Below are 20268 nucleotides of genomic sequence, written 5' to 3' on the forward strand. Positions count from 1 at the left end.
CTGTCTATGGCCTTGACAAAATTCAGGGCATTAATCAAAGAGGAGGAATTTGTTGGGAATGCTATTTTGCCCTCATTCAAGGGCTAGCAAAACACACACCCATGTACATATTCGTGGTCAGTAGTTCTTTTCATCTGAATCTCCTTGTTGGATATGTGCATTACTTTAAGCTACTCCAAAGTGAATTTCCTTAGCACCTATGGTTCTCTGAATGGTAAAACAATAGGAACCTCGGCTTCAGATATCCTTCAGCATTGGAAAGTGGTGCAAAGTAAGAGGGTCCTTGGTATCCTTGACTTATGTGGCAGTCGTCTCATCCAGGCAGTGAGAGCCTTTTTTAATGTGATATTTTAGAAGAGGCCTGTTTCATCCATATTCCTGACTTTGTTTTAGCATTGTAGCCAATTTAATGAAGGTTGACAAACCTTTGATAATTACAGTCTATGTACTAGACACAGTCCAAATTAGAAATGTATTTTGGTAAAGTAGAAGGTTGACTTATTCCCCTTAATACCTTGATTAAAAGATATGTGAATAACTTAAATATGCAAGAACTTGCAAGCATTGTTAATGTGGAGTGTTTTTATTTTTCAGCATTACAGTGGTATATTGCATTATCTTGAAGCTATTGAGTCTTTCATGGCTGTAAAAGATATGGTGCCTTGTGTATCAGGTATGTTAAAAACCAGTGTATTGGGTTAACTGGTTAATAGAAAGGAAAGTATATTGGGTTAGTTGGTTTGTAGAAAGTCAAGTAGATTGGGTATGTTGGTTATTAAAAAGTAGTGTAGTATGCAGTTGAACATGCAATTCAGGAAGAACATTATAGAATTACAGTAGTACCTCAGGATACGAAATTAATCCGTTCCGAGGCGGCCTTCGTAACCTGATTTTTTCGTATCTTTAACCACATTTTACATGTAAATTGCCTAATTCGTTCCAAGCCCTACAAAAACACCCCAGTAAATTATTTCCAGGCTTACAACACGTTCTAGGGTTACGACGCCGATCCGACTGAAGAAATATGACTCAAAAAATTCAAAATACTGTACATACTTGAGTAATATTCAACTGCATGTAATGTTCAAGCCCATTTTTACTGCATATATTAGGACTTTAGCATATGTCCCTCAGCAATAAGCCTAGCTTATGTTAGCAGTAGCTACTATAGCCTAGTCTATGATTCTGACATCTAAACCTAAGAAGCTAAAAGCTTAGAATATGCCAGTAAAATGTATAAATAATCAGTATGTACTCATTTCAAATAATTATGAATTAATCATTAACTATAATCATTAACTATAATACACAAACAAACAAAAAAAAAAGCTTCCAACATTTTGTTTACATTCAGCACTAAGAGTACCGAATGATCGCCAAGCAACCACTTTTACCCAGCACACAGTAAGTAATCATTAATTTTCATTATCTCTCTTCAACTACTGAAACTACCAAACAGTATAATAACCATTCATTTCTATTCTTTATTCTATCTTTACCTACGTAATGGAGATACAGAGTTACTGACAGCTATAATGAAACATATAATATTAAAACAGAAGAAGAATTCTAGAAAATATTTGTTGGCTTCAATGATAGCAGTCTAATTTATTTTATATTTTATGATATCTAATTCACAATTTTTTTTATTAAATGTATTGGATGTACTCATTTCAAATAATTATTAAGTAACCATTAACTATAATAAACAAACAAACAAACAAAAATAGCTTCCAACCTTTTGTTTACGTTCACACTACGAGTAGCGAACGATCGCCAAGAAACCACTTTTACCTAGCACACAGTACAGTAATAAAATTTTCATTATCTCTTCAACTACTGAAACTACCAAACCGTATAATAACCATTCATTTCTATTCTGTATTCTATCACCTAATTTTTTTTTTTTATTAAATGTATTGCATGAATAAGTTTTTCAATTTACAGCATCCTTTTACCAATAGAATACATAGAGCACATGGGGTAGATGCTGACCAATAGGAGAGCAGGATCTTACGGCGGTGACTCGCATCAGGAATCAATGGGAGAGCGGGAGGATGGTGGCGAGTCTATTCAGTTGGCGGCGCACGAGTTTTAAAATTGTTCTCGGTGGTCCGGGCGAATCTCGGGACTTTACAGCAACAACCTTTCGTAACCTGAACTATTTTCGTATGTAGAGCCAAAAATCTTCGCAATTGCTTTCGTAACTTGAATTTTTTGTAAGCTGGGACTTTCGTATGTCGAGGTACCACTATAATATGATTCCAATGGTTGCAGGTCCACAATAATATAGCACGTGAGTATATGGTCTTTAATAGATATTAAAAGCGTTCGAACCTTGTACTAGGTCCATCTTCAGTCAAGTCTTGACTGATGATGAACCTAGCACAAGGTTTAAAAGCTTTTAATATCCATTGAAGACCATATACTCATATGCTATATTAGTGTGGACCTGCAACCATTGTCATCATTTTCGACACAGAAAACTGTGCCCACATTGATTCCAATAGTAAATTACACCTAACCATCATCAGCGTTTTTAAAGTGATTTAAAGTGCTCAGTCAAAAGTGTGTAGTAAACATTGATAGTGTGATTAGGAAATTTTTAAAATTCTGTTCTCTCATTTGCTGGATTTTATAACAGGCGGGAGTGTTGTTACTGCTTGCTTGTAGTAACAGGTTTTCAATTTTCAAAAAGGAAGTAATATAGATCATTGCTGAAATAAGGCATGTTTTATACGTTCATTGAAATGTCCGAATTGTTTTGTTGTAACATTTCTCTATGTTTTGTGTGTTTGTGTGCATGCACTAACAATAACTGTGTTCCCTGAACATTTGAGCCGTCTGCCACTGAAGTAGCAGTTCGGTTCTCCTTTATGGAGGTAGAGTTAAGATGTTAGAAGTCACTGAAATGTAAAAAGGTTAACCTAGGTGAAAGGCAACCTAAGTCTTTTGAGATGGTTTTGTTGTATGGAAAGAATGAAGGATGATAGTAGGTGAAGAAAATTAAATGAAAAAAGTTAAGTCAGAAGTGTTAAAGGGAGGAGTGAGTTACCTAGGGAGTGCTAGGTAGATGAAAGAATGGAATGGGAAGGTCTTAATATCTAGGAGGTATTTCAGTGTTTGCAATATTAAGGCGAACAATCAATGTGGCAGGGGAGGTGAATAATTCAGTGTGACAGGGCATTGGATGTATTGCTGATGAGTTATGTGTACATGTATGAAGACTATGTAATTTAAAAGTTTTCTGTCATCCAAGGGAAATGACTTAATGATTAAAAAAGACTCACGTTACGTGATGTAATTATGACTTGGCATGATTCCTGACCATCTGACATATTGAAGTAGACGTAATCGCGAAAACAAAATGTTGTAGAGTCGTAAATACATACTAGTTACTGTATGTATGTGGTATTCTTTACAGAACTTTTTCTTAAGCTAGATTTGAGTGTGCTTTTATTGATTTTATCATTACTTACTGTATTTTGTTTTTGGGATTCATGACTATACTTTTCATTTAATAAGTACATTGTCATTACAATGAAACCCCTTTTCTGGAGACATGACTCAGTTATCACAAAAAATAGTACAGCTGCAGGGTAGCTAAGGCTGTTGGTCAAGAGGAATTGGCAGTACAGTGTATGTTTTTCTAATGCAACTTATTCTGGAAATTAACATATAGTAAAAATAATGTCTCATTGTCTCGTGCTTCTTATCTTTCCTTTTCTGTAGTTAATCAGTCAAGAGCTGCTTGACTCATGAAGCATTTTACAGCTTAATTTGTAAATGACATACCCCCCAGATGCTGAAGCCTTGCCGAGGATGGGGGGCTTAGGGTTCAGCAGCTGGGCTCTGATGCCTGGCGGGAACTGCTTTCTCGCTGGGCCTTTGTGCCCAGCTGTTGATCCAACTAAATAAGTCAGCCCTTTTCCTTTTACTAAAAACATTTCATCTTTCTGCTTCCTCCCCCTATAAGGTATGGATTTTATGTAGATGACTTTTGGCTTGGTTTTGGACATGATTTAGAATTATTCTTGGGATATGAAGGAAGGTGAGGATGGACGACATACCACCTCACCCGTAGAACTCGAGTACCTGACATGGTCGAGCGAAGGGAAAGTTTAATGTCAAACCCTATCTCAACGGACATCATGACGCCTTAGCATGGAGATAGGGTGTATATCTGGTAACTACCCCTAGGACGACCCTAATTAAAGGGATGGCCCGTCCTCTTAAGTGTGACTTCATGGTGGGTATGGGGAATATCTGGATGAATTAAGTTTTTCGTTATATGGCAACCCCCCCCTATTTCTGTTGACGACCCCATGCTTTCTTCAAAGGACTTGTGCATGGAATCCCTCCAAACCTCTAGTATGGCTACTTTAGAGCCATATGTACCAAAAACTCTATCTCAAAAGAGAACATTTAAAAGAATAACTGGAAGATATTTTTTCTCCTCCAGTGTGGTCTCAGTATATCACACTCAAAATAAGCAAAGAAGTAACCCCTCTAAGTGACTTGGTAATATACCGTTCACTGAAGAAAATTCGTGGCTGCAACAATTCCCGATTCTCATTCGAAAATAATCCGTTCCAAGGAGGCCTTCGTATCATGAGTTTTTCGTATCTTGAACCGCATTTTACATGTAAAATGGCTAATCAGTTCCAAACCCTCCAAAAACACCCTGGTAAATTTCATAATAAAGCTAAATTTACCTATAAACAATGAAATACTACAACAATTTGGACCAATCAATACCTAACTTAATACGTACTAGTTGTACTAATATGTATGTACCTGTAAATAAAGTTTATTAGTGTACATGGTATATAAGAAATACTGTACATACATACGTACGTATGTAGTAAAATGTGGAAGCTTACCTTTCGAGTGAGGCTATCTCCGAAAGTGGCGACAGAGGAGGACAAATGGCAGAAAACTTCTTATAGTACGTACACTTAACTTTACGAAACATAAAAAAATGTCAGGAAAACAAACTAAACTTTACAAAACACATTAACAAAACTGTAACACTTAAATTTACAAAAAACTTAAAATAAAAATTTTTTTTTCTTTTTTTTTTATTTTTTTTATTTTTTTTTTTACTTTTTTATACTTTAAGTTTTTTTTTTTTTTTTACAAAATTTCAATTTCTTCACCACTTTCAACTTTCTGTTTTTTCGTAGTATCACTTGGTTCTTCCTTTTTGCTTACTCCTACTAAAGGCCTCTTTAAAAAATAACTGTCCAAGGAAGATTGCTTCTGCCTGCTTTTGACAATGTTCCTGAAATGACTCCAGCAAACGTCATCGAACTGTGCAAGCATACGACCTGTGTAAGCCTTTTCAGGGTGTCTCTTTTCTATAAATGATTGCACCTTATGAAAAGCAGCTAGAGCATCTCTAATTTCTGCCGTTGTCATAGCGTTGTCCTCCTCCTCCTTGCAGCTGCTAGAGAACTCTTCTTGAACGACGTTATGTTGCATGGCCTCCAACTCCTTCAGGTCATCCATCATAAGCTCCTCTTGGTGCTCCTTGAGGTCATTGATGTCGTCCTCATCAACGACCAGCCCCATGGACTTGCTGAGTGCAACGATTTTGTGAAGATCTGGTTGCGAAACAGTTTCAGGATCGTCAACTGTTCCTGAATCTGCAGCGCAAGCTTCGCCCACGTGGAATCCCTCGAAGTCTCGGGCGGATACGGCATCAGGCCAGAGTTTCCTCCACGAAGAATTCAAGGTTCACCTCGAAACCTCTTGCCAAGCTTGGTCGATGAGTCGGATGCATATCACAACATCGAAATGCTCCTTCCAAAATTCACGCAAGGTGAGGTTTGTGGTATCGGTGATGTCGAAACATCTTTCCAGTTTCTTAAGTTCGATATCACTTGCTGGTCCATGGGCTGGAGGAGAGGGTTGGTGTTAGGCGGAAGATAAAGAACCTTGATAAACGAATATCTAGGATATCTTCCTCGAGGCCAGGAGGGTGAGCAGGGGCATTGTCCAACACCAGCAGACATTTCAGAGGGAGGCGCTTCTCTTCCAAGAATTTCTTTACTGTCGGGCTGAAACACAGATTTACCCACTCAGTGAACAAAAGTCTCGTTACCCAGGCTTTTGCATTAGCCCTCCACATCTCTTTAAGCTTCTCCTTAAGCACTTTATGGGCCTTGAAGGCTCAAGGAGTCTCCGAATGATACACAAGTAGGGGCTTCACCTTGCAATCCCCACTGGCGTTCGAACAAAGTGCGAGCGTAAGCCTGTCTTTCATAGGCTTATGCCTGGGTAGCTTCTTCTCTTCCTCCGTGATGTAAGTCTGACGAGGCATTTGTTTCCAAAAAAGGCCAGTCTCATCACAGTTGAAGACTTGCTGAGAACTGTAGCCTTCCTTGAGTGTCATCTCGTCGAACGTCTTAATAAAGGCTTCGGCCGCTTTCGTGTCTGAGCTGGCCGCCTCCCCATGCCACACCAGCGAATGTATGCCAGTCCGTTTACAGAATTTTTCAAACCACCCATGAGAAGCCTTGAACTCTGGGGTTGGCGTCGATGTCCCTAATCCTCCGTCGTCTTCGGCCTGGGCAATCAAATCGACGAAAATAGCGCTGGCCTTGTGGCAGATTGCCGTCTCCGTTATTGTATTGCCAGCGATTTCTTTGTCTTTTATCCAGACAAGAAGCCGCCTTTCCATCTCATCATGCACGTGGCTCCTCTTGCTGGACAAAATAGTCACGCCCTTGGAAGGTGTAGCTGCTTTGATGACATCCTTCTGCTTAAGGATGGTGCCTATTGTCGACGGATTTCGGCCATATTCCTTGGCGATCACACTCAATCGCATACCAGCTTCATATTTTTTAATGATCTCCATCTTCGTCTCCAAAGAAAGCATCCTCTTCTTTCCTACTTCAACTTTCTTGGGACCCATGACTACGTATATACTGTACGTAATTAAGTTATGTAGTACGTATATGTATGAAGTAAAGTTCTCGCACAACACGATGAAGTAGTACTACAACGAAATCACTAACAAATTTACGTTAATAAACTAAATCGTATAGAACGAACGAATTCCGCGTGCTTACAATACCGATGATGCCGCGAAGTGGTAGAAGAAGCACGCCGCTATGTAGATGCACGAGGGGAGAGATGCTGACCAATAGGAGAGTAGGATCTTATGGCGATGACTAGCATCAGGACCAATGGGAGAGCGAGAGGATGGTGGCGAGTCTACTCAGTTGGCGGCACGCGAGTTTTAAAATTGTTATTGGTGGTCTGGGCGAATCTCAGACATTACAGCAACAACCTTTCGTATCTTGAACAATTTTCGTATGTAGAGCCACAAAAATCTTCGTATTTGCTTCCGTATCTCGAGGTACCACTGTACTTGAAACTACAAAACTTGGAATTCACCATGCTTCTGATGAGGCCCATTATAACACTAGAATTAGAACCATGTTGCTAGATAAACTTAGAATTGAAAATGACACCAATGAATCTTTATGTGTGAAACATTAAAAGAAGTCCTGGAAGATCAAAAACATAATCTTAAATCAGTTATTGTTTATGAGAGAAAAGGTGTTAAAACTGGGTCTGAAGATAGCTAAAATGATTTTTTCACAGCAAACAATTCCAACAAATATGAAAATAGGAAACAAAAGAATAGCAATTAAAGAAGAATATCAAAACCCTATGCAATGTAAGGTTTGCTTGAAATTTTCACATAGAGCAAAATGATGCAAGTCTTTGGGCTCGCCTAGATGCTTTAAATGTGGCTCCTTGGAGCATGTAGTGATGAATGCACCAACCCTAAAAAATGTTTTAACTGTAATGGTTCGCACCATGCTTATGGAAGGGAATGTGCATATTTCAGATATTTCTAAGAAGCCCTTACCAGATCAAAAAAATTTGGAATAACAGTTAGGGAGGCTAAGGAAGACATGAAAGAAGGAATGCAGCTTCCGCATTTGCAGATACACTCAAACCAAAGCAAAATTATATCCAATGATGTCTCATAAGCTACCCAATCTTCTAACACCAGAAATCAAATAACTGTAAAATAAATCAGATAAAAACAATACCATGGAGATAAGTAACAAGTTCAAGTACTGACCAACCTTGCACTAGATGATCATCGTGATGAACAGGGAGAGGACATCTCTGATAATTTGCACCTTAACAAATACCAAAAGAAAAAAGAAACTATATCTCGGAAGATAATCCATGACAAAAACAAACCAATAAATACTGAAGAAATTGAGGAAATACTAAGAACTAGATGGACCAACAGAGATAGGAAAGAGACCTGGAACACAGTAAAACATCCTCACCTAAGAAAGAGAACAACCTTCGTAGTCCGAATAGTAAATGTTTGAAAGAATAGTAAATGTTTGAAAACTACCAGTTCAGAAGAAACCGTTGTATATACCAGCAATAGCAAAGACAATTCAGAAAATTATTCATCCGAAATGGTTTCGGAACCTACAAGAAAACCAAACACAAAACAATATAAGTCACTAGTACGAGACTATGCTATGCCACCAGATTATAGCAAAGGTGCTAGAAGCAAAATTCTGTTGTACAGCAACAAAAATATTATCAAAAGTTCCAATTCAAAAACTAAAGCGGACACAGTTCTCTCAGCTCAGGGTCGTAGGACCAAAGAAAATAAGTAAAATTCACTTAAAAAAAATAATGACACTCCCTCATTCATATTGCAATGGAACATTTGAAGCATTAACAAAACAAGTTAGTTACTTGAATTAATTTATAAGTATAGACCAATTTGTATCTGCCTCAATGAAACATTTTTACCTATTTCCTCCAGTTTTACACATGTTATCAACCTCACTCTGCTAATCAGCAAGGTAATATGATTCTCATTAGAAAAGATGTACCTTTCACAATATATGATCTTTCATCTGAAATAAATGCCTTAGCAGTTCAGATTCAACTAGAGGAAATTATAACGATTTGGTCAGTATAACTCGGCCCAAATAATAATATAGATTTAGAAAAGTTAAATGACTTGGCTAAGAAGCTTCCCCAACCAATGTTACTTCAAGGAGATTTCAGTGCAAGACATTTATCATGGCATGATGTAAAATCAAACTCCAGAGGCAACATCATACTTGATTTTGTTATAGATATTCAGCTCCATATATTAGATAAAGACAAACCAACTCATTTTGACCAACGAACAAAAAGTTACTCTCACAGATTTGTCCTTGTGCTCACAAGATCTAGCAGACAAATATTTTTGGAACACTTATGATGATTTGTGTGGTAAGATTAAATGTCCAGTTCCTTTGTGGAATGAGTGTAAAAAAGCAAAGAAGGCCCGTAGTAAATCTCAAAGAAAATTTGAGAAGTCAAGAAACGATTCAGATTCCATAGATTATAAAAGGTCATGTGCTTAGCAAAACGAACTTTTATTGAAGCACCCAAACAGTTAACAATCTATATTAGAGCTATATAACAAAATATGGATTGAAATATATTTCCCACAAGATTGGCGGAAAGCACTGGACCTTCCATTCTTGAAGCCAGGCGCAGATCCGTATGACACAGACCAATAGCATTGACAAGCTGTTTATGTAAATTTTTTGAGAAAATAACAACAACATTAAAATGGTATCTTGAAAAGACAGGATACTTTTCTGTTTCACAATATGGATATAGGAAACTAAGATCTACCCTTGATCCTTTAACTTTATTTGACACCGATATTGGGAAAGCATTTGCTTCAAATAGCTATGTCACAGCCATCTTCTTTGATATGGAAAAGGCCCATGACAAGACATGGAACCATCAGATTTTAAAAGAAATGCATTATTCTGGACTGAGAGGATTTTCACCTTTAAACATCGTACAATTTTTAAAGGAAAAAACTTTTAAAAGTTAAGATAAATGGTGTTTTATCTAAGGAGTATCCACAACATGAAGGAGTTCCACAAGATAGTGTTTTGAGCACCACCCTTTTTATCATGGCTATTAATGACTTTACAAAACAACTACCAACTGGTGTACAGAGTTCATTATATGTAGATGATTTTGCCATTTGGATCATCCACTCTGATATCTATACGGAACACATCATACTACAAAAATCTCTTGATCTTATCGTGTCGTGGACTACTGCACATGGATTCTCTTTATCGGCTGGTAAAACTGTAGCCATTACTTTTACAAATAAGAAAAATGTACCAAAAATGAAATTGCTATTGTATGATAAACCAATTAATTCTGTTGCGCATACCAAATTTCTTGGGTTGCATTTTGACCAACGAATGACTTGGAAATTTCACATTAATTACCTACGTGAAAGCTGTAGTAAAGTACTACATCTATTGAAGAAATTGTCACATACCAAGTGGGGCTCAGATAGGAGAGTACATTACTCTATTTACACAAGACTTTGATACTGAGTAAAATTGATTATGGGTCGCATCTATATGCTTCTGTATCTGCCAGTACATTGGAAAAATTAGATCCTCTTCACAATGCAGTTTTGAGATATGCCATGGGTGCATTTAAATCTACACCTGTTATTTCTCTGTATAGTGAATCAGGTCTGTGTTCACTTGATCAGAGAAGGGTCGAATATAGTTTAAACTTCTATTCACGGACATTAAGATCCCTATCAAAATTGAGTAGAATTATAAATAATACTATCATTCCAAAAAGGGTTGGACCATGATCATTTTACCCATTTGTTATACGACTGAAAATATACATAGAGAAATATATTATTCCACCATTAAAATTCTTGAACCATATACCAAATTCCACACCTTTTCGGAAATGGAATAAGCCTCATGTATGCCATGAATTATTCGATTTAAAAAAAGATGAAATTCCAAGTAACGCTGTCAAAAAAAATTTTTTGGAACCAAGAAATTCATGCAAATACTATCTCCATTTATACAGATGGCTCAAAAACTGATGCTGCTGTGGGGTTCGCAGTGATTACAGAGGAAAAATATTATGGAAGAATGCCTATTTATAGCTCCATTACACTCTATATATATATAGCTATTCAAAAAGTGCTATTCAAGCAATAGATTCTTTCAATCATCATCACCCTGCTATTAAAGCAATACAAGAAAATGTAAATTTTTTAAGCATTTGAAATAAGATACGTATCCTTGTGCTGGACACCAGGCCATGTTGGAATTGAAGGCAATGAAATTGCTGATAAAAATGCAAAGGAAGCAGCATTAAATGAAAAATAAAATGTACAAAACATATTATAAGGACTCTAAACATTGGAGACCAATGGTTATCACTTGTAAATAAACCTAGAGGGATAAAGACCACAATAATTCCTTATAAGAATTTTTTTCAGAAGCAGAGAAACCATGGGGTTGCTTTGTGCAGGCTGCGTAATGGGCACACAGGGTTAACCCTTGGCTTTCTTATGTCTAATCAGCCTCCTCCAGAATGTGATACCTGTCAAACCAGAATAACTGTGAAACTCATATTAATTGAATGCTCTTAAGTATTCACATATTAGACATAAATACTTTGGATCATCTCCTAAAATGCAGGACGTTCTAGGAGATGACGATTCAAATATTTGAAAGATTTTTAAATTCTTAACAGATACAGACCTGTTAAAACTTATATAAATAATTTTATTAGATGCAGATCTGTTAAAGTATATAATAATTTATTCATATAAATTTGTTTTAAATGTGTACGGTAATGTTTTATCTATTTTTTAAAACTAAATTAATAAAAATATATTTATTTAATTTGGTATTTTTAACAGATTTTATCTGCATTAAGCAGCCGATTGGACTTAGTCGGAAATGGCTGCTTAAACAAATAATAATAATAATAAATGTACATGACATAATACAAAATGCATATTTATGAGACTCCATATTGCCACTACATCCGTTTAGCTTTGACCCCATACCTTGTCATCTAGACTTGATGAATATATTTTGAGTTGTGCTAATTTGAGATGTTATAAGAAACTGAAAGGTATATGTTAAGTCATTGTTATGTAAGATCAAATGGAAACCTTGAGGTATAGTAAAGGGCAAAACAAAAAGCATGCGGAAAATGTAGCCACAAGGCATGAAAACTAGAAAAAAAATATAGTATTATGGGTGCTATATAAAAGTAATGTAATACGAAAGGTGAGTGGTCACTATTTAAAACTGCATACTGTAGTCCTAATTTACCATTTCAGGACTTTTGGTGTAGTATGTGAACCATTAATAATTCGGGTTTGCTTGATAGGATTTTTAAAATTTTATATACTAAGAAGAGAATCATTGCAAAGTTTAATGTGCAAGGCAAAACCTTATCTTGGATAGTCTTTTTCAAGTTTTATCTTAGTTGTGTAACACCTTACCCTTCTTTTTTTATATTTACCTTATCTTAGTTATATGAGTTTACTTGAAATGCTGTTGTGCTTTCTCAGACTGTTTGATGACCAGCTTGCTGCCAGGTTGTTATTTACACAGACTGGTATGAATACATATGGCATCAGTTGTGTCAATCTTATTATTATAGATTTAATTTAATGATAGTATTGAATCACATACTAGTCTCTCATAGAGCTTGCCCTAAAGGATTTGTACATGTTGGAGTAAGGTGAAGTTAAAGTAGCAGAATTGCTAATTAGAAAGTGGCCAGACGTTATGCAGACGTTACCCCACTTTTGAACATTTCACTTTTGAAACATTCAGAGATATGAACAAAAGGGACCGCAAATTAAAATCGTCTTCAGAGCACTTTCCTTGTCACCCGTAAGTTCAAATTTTGTGTTAATATTCATATTAATAAAGTACGTACTCTGTAAAATACAGCCAAACCTCGGTTTTCGTATGCTTCTCTTTTCGTATGTTTCGGTTTTCGTAGACTTGTTTATTTATTTATTTATTTTTTTCTCCTAGGAAATTTTGTCTCGGTTAACGTATGTTTTCTCGGTTTTCGTACACTCGGAGTGCTCCGTCCGGGTTCCAGTGTGTGACTGGCCCCCATATTGAGCGCCCAAACAAAGAATACCATCTTTCATGACCCATTCTGTTTTTTGTTCATTGTGTTTGTGTGTTTGTACTGTTTTGGGCGGAAATTAATTCTAACACCTCCCTCGATGTGTGTAACTAATGACGTCACTGGAGATGGACGGGTTCCGGTGGGAGTTGAAAGGTTTTAAAAATAAAGCAACGATTGCACTTAATTAAGGGTCGCCAGTTTGATAAACACCTGTACCTGTTTGGGCTATTACGAGAACTTCCGTTTCTCTCTCTCTCTCTCTCTCTCTCTCTCTCTCTCTCTCTCTCTCTCTCTCTCTCTCTCTCTCTCTCTCTCTCTTCTTTTATTCTCTGTTTATCCATCTGTCTATCAGTGGATTTCTCTCTCTTTTTCTATATTTTAATTTCCCCTAACTAACATTACACTTAAAACTGAATTAAGTGAGGCTCGTAAGCTTAGTCTATCGATTTTATGGATAATATTATAAAAAGATTGGTATATGTTGAATATTTTATAAAGTATCTATTTAGCAAATGGAAGTTATTACCATTAATTTTTTTATGCAGTCTACACGAACAGATTTCATAATAATTAAATCACAATTTCAATTTCATTGTTTTTTAGGGGTACAAAGGAGTATAAAAATGCCCAAGGTTATTGGGTGCTGCGACCTGTAATCTAGTTACAAATCTCTTAACAAATCGGAACGGAGATTAATTCTGGCCATCTCTGTTTCTTCACAGACATAAACATGCAAACAATTTGGTACAAAAGATTGGATTGAACATACATGATCGGAGAACTTGCATAGCACTGCATACAGTGGTGGTCATAAATGAAATGTGACCATAATGATTATAGAGAAATATGTATGAAAGGAGATTTTTTTTCTTCGACCACACTTTCTTCTTGCCAGGTGACTCGTACGTGAAAGTTCGTCTTCGTTGGTGGTTCACTGGCCGAGCACGCATGTGGCTGATACAAACGAATGTAGTAACATGGATAAATTTGAAAAAATAACATTTATAATGATATAAATCTGTCTGTAACATGCCCCTCATAGAATAAAGGTATTCAACCCAACACTCGGTAAGAAATTAAACCTAACATTCATCAACGAACTAAAAATCAACCTCATTTTCATAATCCAGTGATAAACTTGTGTAGGTAAATATGGTGTAAATGTACAGATTTCAAAATATTACATGTCAAATGTGAATCGTTGAATTAGGTTAATTTTTAGTTATGTAACTAGGGTTTATTAAGCAATACAAGCTATTACGGCCCCAGTGGTGCTGGTGCCAGGGATTTTGGCCAGTTACCTGCAATGGATATAACATTATCAAGTGACAGATTCCAAAATGAAACTATATTGAGGAATGATAACTATGAAACCCATTAAAAATATACAAGTTTTTCAAAATCTAACCACGTTAGCAATCGGAAACGTTGTGACCATGAAAAATATAAACTTATTTGGAGGAATATGTAACCCCTTAACGGTCACACCCCGGCAAATAGTTTTTACAACTCCTGTCATTGCCAATGTTGGATAAAAATCCTGTTATACGAAGTTATCGCTAAAACTGTTATGAAGTTATCACTAAAACTTTGTTGCAAGTCTACCATCCTACATATATCCGTTTTCTAATGTTACACGAAAATTTTCTTGGTGTGAATTAAGGGAAACTCGTGTAGTTTCATAGTAAACCTTGAAATATAGTTGTCACGAACTGAGAGATTTCTGTATCTATAATAATAACGTAATACTGAAGCTGTATTTATGCATAGCTTTCAATAAGCTATTTATTAAGCTTCATGTTTAAAGTATTTCTTATATACCCCATAATTATGAATAACATTTTGAAATTCATTCAAGGGACCTGCAAAATTTCCTTCATTGCCCGTAACGTAACTGTAGGCTACGCCGTCAGTATCAGAAGAAACTGATGAGAAATACAATTAAGTTTATTGAAGGAAGCTCAGAATTTCTTATATTATGCTAATTTACAATTGTATACTGCTTTTTTTTTTTTTTTTTTTTTTTTTTTTTTTTTTTTTTTTTTATTCAACCCAACTAAATAAAGAAATAAGGTTTGTAGCAGGTCCACACCGCAAAGACAGTTCCCGCGATGGAAGCGTCACTAATCGTTATTAGTTTGTGTAGCAGCCAATTTATGTAAGTGATTTAATATCTTGAAGCAAACCCGGGGCACATTTTCCATATTTTGCGTAAAGTATCCCTCGGAAGTTAGGAATGAAACAGGCACCAGTACAGTACTTCGAATGCTGAATAATAAGAGCAATATGATAAAAGTTACTTCAAGAGCTGCAGAATTCCCTATTGTATACCACTGTACAAAATATCGAGGAACATTTTGCTTTTAAGAAGAATCGGATCTATTTTAGTGAGACGACGATCACCGACTGAAAAATTAGGAAAACGATAAACAACCACCGATCAACTTATGTACGAATAAATGACACTCGCGTGGCCATCTTACTATTCCCTTTTCAATTCCTGGTTATTGGTAGTGGAGGACGAGGGCTAAATGAGATTGCGAGCGTAATTTATATCTGCTTTTCAGTAAACTGTAAGAATACATTGCTCGCGTCAGATTTTTTTCCGTATTGCCAGAATGCAATTATCCTCCCATTCCGTATTTTTCCTGCGTTTTGTTTTTGCGTTCTTGCCTACTGCTGAAGCCTCATTTCTCTCACCTTGCCCCGATATTCTTGTTTCCTTAGGCCTATGTAGATAAGGCATACAATTTAACAATATTTGCAGCACATAAGTTGTGTGAAGTTGTATCCACTAAGTTCAAATGGATCGACTTAAACTCCATAATGCTCAAGTTGCTTCTAGGTAAAATTTAAGTGTATTCCCAACGGAGTTTGGCACCTGAAAAGACAAATTAAATCCTCCTTGGATCTTTCAGCTGCATATATCGTGTCGCTGGCAGCAGACTTATATTGTCCCAAATATTTAACAGTGCTTATAATATAATTTTGTTTTGCGCATAATGCAATTGATGCCCTTCGTATAATAGTTATTGGTCACATACACAGGTGACACGGCCTTCCTTTAAAATCTGGAAAGAAAATAAGATATAGTGTTTACATAATCATATAAAAGATGCAGACGAATTACGCGTGTAACGTGAAGAGAAGAGAGAGGTTGTAGCAAAAGACCAACTCTTAAGGAAGGAATAGTAAATACGTAAACGGCGTAGTTGAAGACTAATTTCAATGCTTGAATGACCTCATAGGTCCCAACGCTTATCCTTTGGACTCTTTCTAAACTTTGTGGCCTTACCTGTGCTTGGTAATAATAACAAAATAAATAGGGAATTCATGAAGTAAATGTACACTTGTAAATATACACATGTACATTCTCATACATGCGTTCATACACACACACACACACACACACACACACACACACATATATATATATATATATATATATATATATATATATATATATATATATATATATATATATATATATATATATATATATATATATATGTATATATATATATTATGTGTGTATATATATATATATATATATATATATATATATATATATATATATATATATCTAACTAAAAGGAACCCATAAAAACACCAAAATATAGAGAAAAAGTACTATATTCAGAGACTGCTGTCTCCCTCTTCAGGTAGATGAATGAGAAAGTTTACAGAAAAGGTGGTATTTATACCAAGAGGTCCATCCACAAACAAGCCAAATTTAAGTCACCCCCGCTGATAATCTTCCTTTAATCTTCTTAAGGGTTGGTTGAATGAAGAGGTTGTCGATCGTGTCCGAAATCCATGCTCCTTTTGAGATGTTCATTACCTGCCTCTCTTTTATTAAGGCCGATTCCATCATTTGACTCTTGTACCGGGCAGCTTGCTGCTATAAATTACACGTGACAAATTCCAGTTTATTCTATGGTTATGTTCATTTATATGGTTGAAAATAGCAGAGTTCTGTTGTCCATACCTAACTGACCGTTTGTGTTGTATTAATCTCTGGGGAAGGGATTTACCTGTAAATCCGATGTAAGATTGGTCACAGTCCTGGCATGGGATTTCGTATACCCCAGAGTCCTTTGGAGATGCCTTTTGTTGGACGTTAATCAGGGATTTGGCTAAGGTGTTTGGGTAAGTAAATACAAAGGGTTCGATTTTCCGAAGGGATTGGTTATTCTCTTAATCGTGTCCAGGTGGGGAATTATTATTTTATTGTTGGGTGTATCTCTGGTCTTGTCTTTAGGGGGTCGGTAGAAAATTACGTTTGCTTTGTGAATTGCTTTCTCAATTATATGGTCAGGATATTTTAAAGACGAAAGTTGCTTGCGAATTAGTTCAAATTCTTTTTCCAGGAATTCTGGGGAACAAATTCGTAAGGCTCTTAAGAACAAGTTACTAGCTACACCTATCTTGATAGGTACTGTCGTGATAGCTAAAGTAGTGAATGTATGAAAGTGAGAACGTTGGTTTTCTGTATATGGTGAATTTGTATTCTGTCGTATCTCTGATTATTAAAACATCAAGAAAAGGAATTTTGTTGTCTGTTTCCCATTCAACTTTAAATTTGATGCTGGGCACTAATGTGTTTAATTTCGCGAGGAATTCATTAAAATTGCCCCACCTATTATCCCAAAATGTTAGGATATCATCCACGTATCTCATCCACAGCATGTTTTTGGGTTTTATTGCATTTATTACTGTAGTTTCAAAGTATTCCATGTACAGATTGGCTAGAACAGGACTTAAAGGACTACCCATACTACACCCGAATTTTTGCTTGTAGAATGATTCCCCGAATGAAAATACGTTATTAGATGCATAATTCAACTAGCTTTATTATTTTGTCAAGCGCCAAAAGGGAAATGATCTGAATAGGGGGATAATTTTACCCTTAAAAACTGAAGAACGTCCTGTACTGGTACTTTGTTTAGTGAACAGGGAATCTACGTCAAGGCTTAAAAGTTTTATGTTGTGAAGTGGTATATGTGCTTCTCTGAATTTGTGGACAAAAATCTTCCGAATGTTTAATGTGACTGGGAGAAAAGGTGCCTAAAAAAGGGGAAAGGAGGCCAGCTAACCATTTAGAAATTTTGTAATTGAAAGCTCCGGCACATGAAACGATGGGTCTGAATGGAAGATTGTCTTTGTGAGTTTTGGGAAGGCCATAAAAATAGGGTAATTTGGGATTAATTACTTTAAATTTCTCTAATAGTTCAATACTCTTTTTGTCTTTGCCAATTAATCTTACTTTCCGAAAAAATTCTGTGGGAACGTTTTGGAGGGGATTTTTCGTCAGAATTTTTTCGGAAAGTAAGATTAATTGGCAAAGACAAAAAGAGTATTGAACTATTAGAGAAATTTAAAGTAATTAATCCAAATTACCCTATTTTTATGGCCTTCCCAAAACTCACAAAGACAATCTTCCATTCAGACCCATCGTTTCATGTGCCGGAGCTTTCAATTACAAAATTTCTAAATGGTTAGCTGCCTCCTTTCCCCTTTTTTAGGCACCTTTTCTCCCAGTCACATTAAACATTCGGAAGATTTTTGTCACAAATTCAGAGAAGCACATATACCACTTCACAACATAAAACTTTTAAGCCTTGATGTAGATTCTCTGTTCACTAAAGTACCAGTAAAGGACGTTCTTCAGTTTTAAGGGTAAAATATCCCCCTATTCAGATCATTTCCCTTTGGCGCTTGACAAAATAATAAAGCTAGTTGAATTATGTGCATCTAATAACGTATTTTCATTCGGGGAATCATTCTACAAGCAAAAATTCGGGTGTAGTGTGGGTAGTCCTTTAAGTCCTGTTCTAGCCAATCTGTACATGGAATACTTGAAACTACAGTAATAAATGCAATAAAACCCAAAAACATGCTGTGGATGAGATACGTGGATGATATCCTAACATTTTGGGATAATAGGTGGGGCAATTTTAATGAATTCCTCGCGAAATTAAACACATTAGTGCCCAGCATCAAATTTAAAGTTGAATGGGAACAGACAACAAAATTCCTTTTCTTGATGTTTTAATAATCAGAGATACGACAGAATACAAATTCACCATATACAGAAAACCACGTTCTCACTTTCATACATTCACTACTTAGCTATCACGACAGTACTATCAAGATAGGTGTGTAGCTAGTAACTTGTTCTTAAGAGCCTTACGAATTTGTTCCCCAGAATCCTGGAAAAAGAATTTGAACTAATTCGCAAGCAACTTTCGTCTTTAAAATATCTGACCATATAATTGAGAAAGCAATTCACAAAGCAAACGTAATTTTCTACCGACCCCCTAAAGACAAGACCAGAGATACACCCAACAATAAAATAATAATTCCCCACCTGGACACGATTAAGAGAATAACCAATCCCTTCGGAAAATCGAACCCTTTTGTATTTACTTACCCAAACACCTTAGCCAAATCCCTGATTAACGTCCAACAAAAGGCATCTCAAAGGACTCTGGGGTATACGAAATCCCATGCCAGGACTGTGACCAATCTTACATCGGAGGTTTACAGGTAAATCCCTTCCCCAGAGATTAATACAACACAAACGGTCAGTTAGGTATGGACAACAGAACTCTGGCTATTTTCAACCATATAAATGAACATAACCATAGAATAAACTGGAATTTGTCACGTGTAATTTATAGCAGCAACTGCCGGTACAAGAGTCAAATGATGGAATCGGCCTTAATAAAGAGAGGCAGGTAATGAACATCTCAAAAGGAGCATGGATTTCGGACACGATCGACAACCTCTTCATTCAACCAACCCTTAAGAAGATTAAAGGAAGATTATCAGCGGGGTGACTTAAATTGGCTTGTTTGTGGATGGACCTCTTGGTATAAATACCACCTTTTCTGTAAACTTTTCTCATTCATCTACCTGAAGAGGGAGACAGCAGTCTCTGAAATATAGTACTTTTTTCTCTATATTTTGGTGTTTTTATGGGTTCCTTTTATTAGATGGAATTCTGTTGTTACAGAACATTGTTACCAGTCATATATATATATATATGTATAATATATATATATATATATATATATATATATATATATATACATGTGTGTGTGTGTATGTAAAATATATTCCTTATTTATTTGTTACTACTAGCAGTATCACATTAAAACGAGTACAGTTTAGAAAGAATGGGTTTGAGCTCATCAAGAATGTCGTGGGGAACAGAAGATACGCTTGATTCAGAATGTTGCAGGACTCCTTCGGGATTTT

The 20268-nt window shown here is 36.0% G+C and overlaps 1 protein-coding gene across 1 annotated transcript in view; it reads left to right on the forward strand.

Annotated features, from left to right (window-relative positions):
- The first annotated feature begins 593 nt into the window (after positions 1 to 593).
- Positions 594 to 20268, forward strand: part of LOC135225716 (neurexin 1-like) — a 530721-nt gene continuing 511046 nt past the window's right edge. The window contains exon 1 of the mRNA XM_064265111.1: positions 594 to 673. The gene's annotated coding sequence lies outside the window, so the exon portion shown is untranslated. The remainder of the gene's footprint in view (positions 674 to 20268) is intronic.

Source organism: Macrobrachium nipponense, chromosome 20 (genome assembly GCF_015104395.2).
Source record: "Macrobrachium nipponense isolate FS-2020 chromosome 20, ASM1510439v2, whole genome shotgun sequence".
NCBI classification, from domain to species: Eukaryota; Metazoa; Arthropoda; class Malacostraca; order Decapoda; family Palaemonidae; genus Macrobrachium; species Macrobrachium nipponense.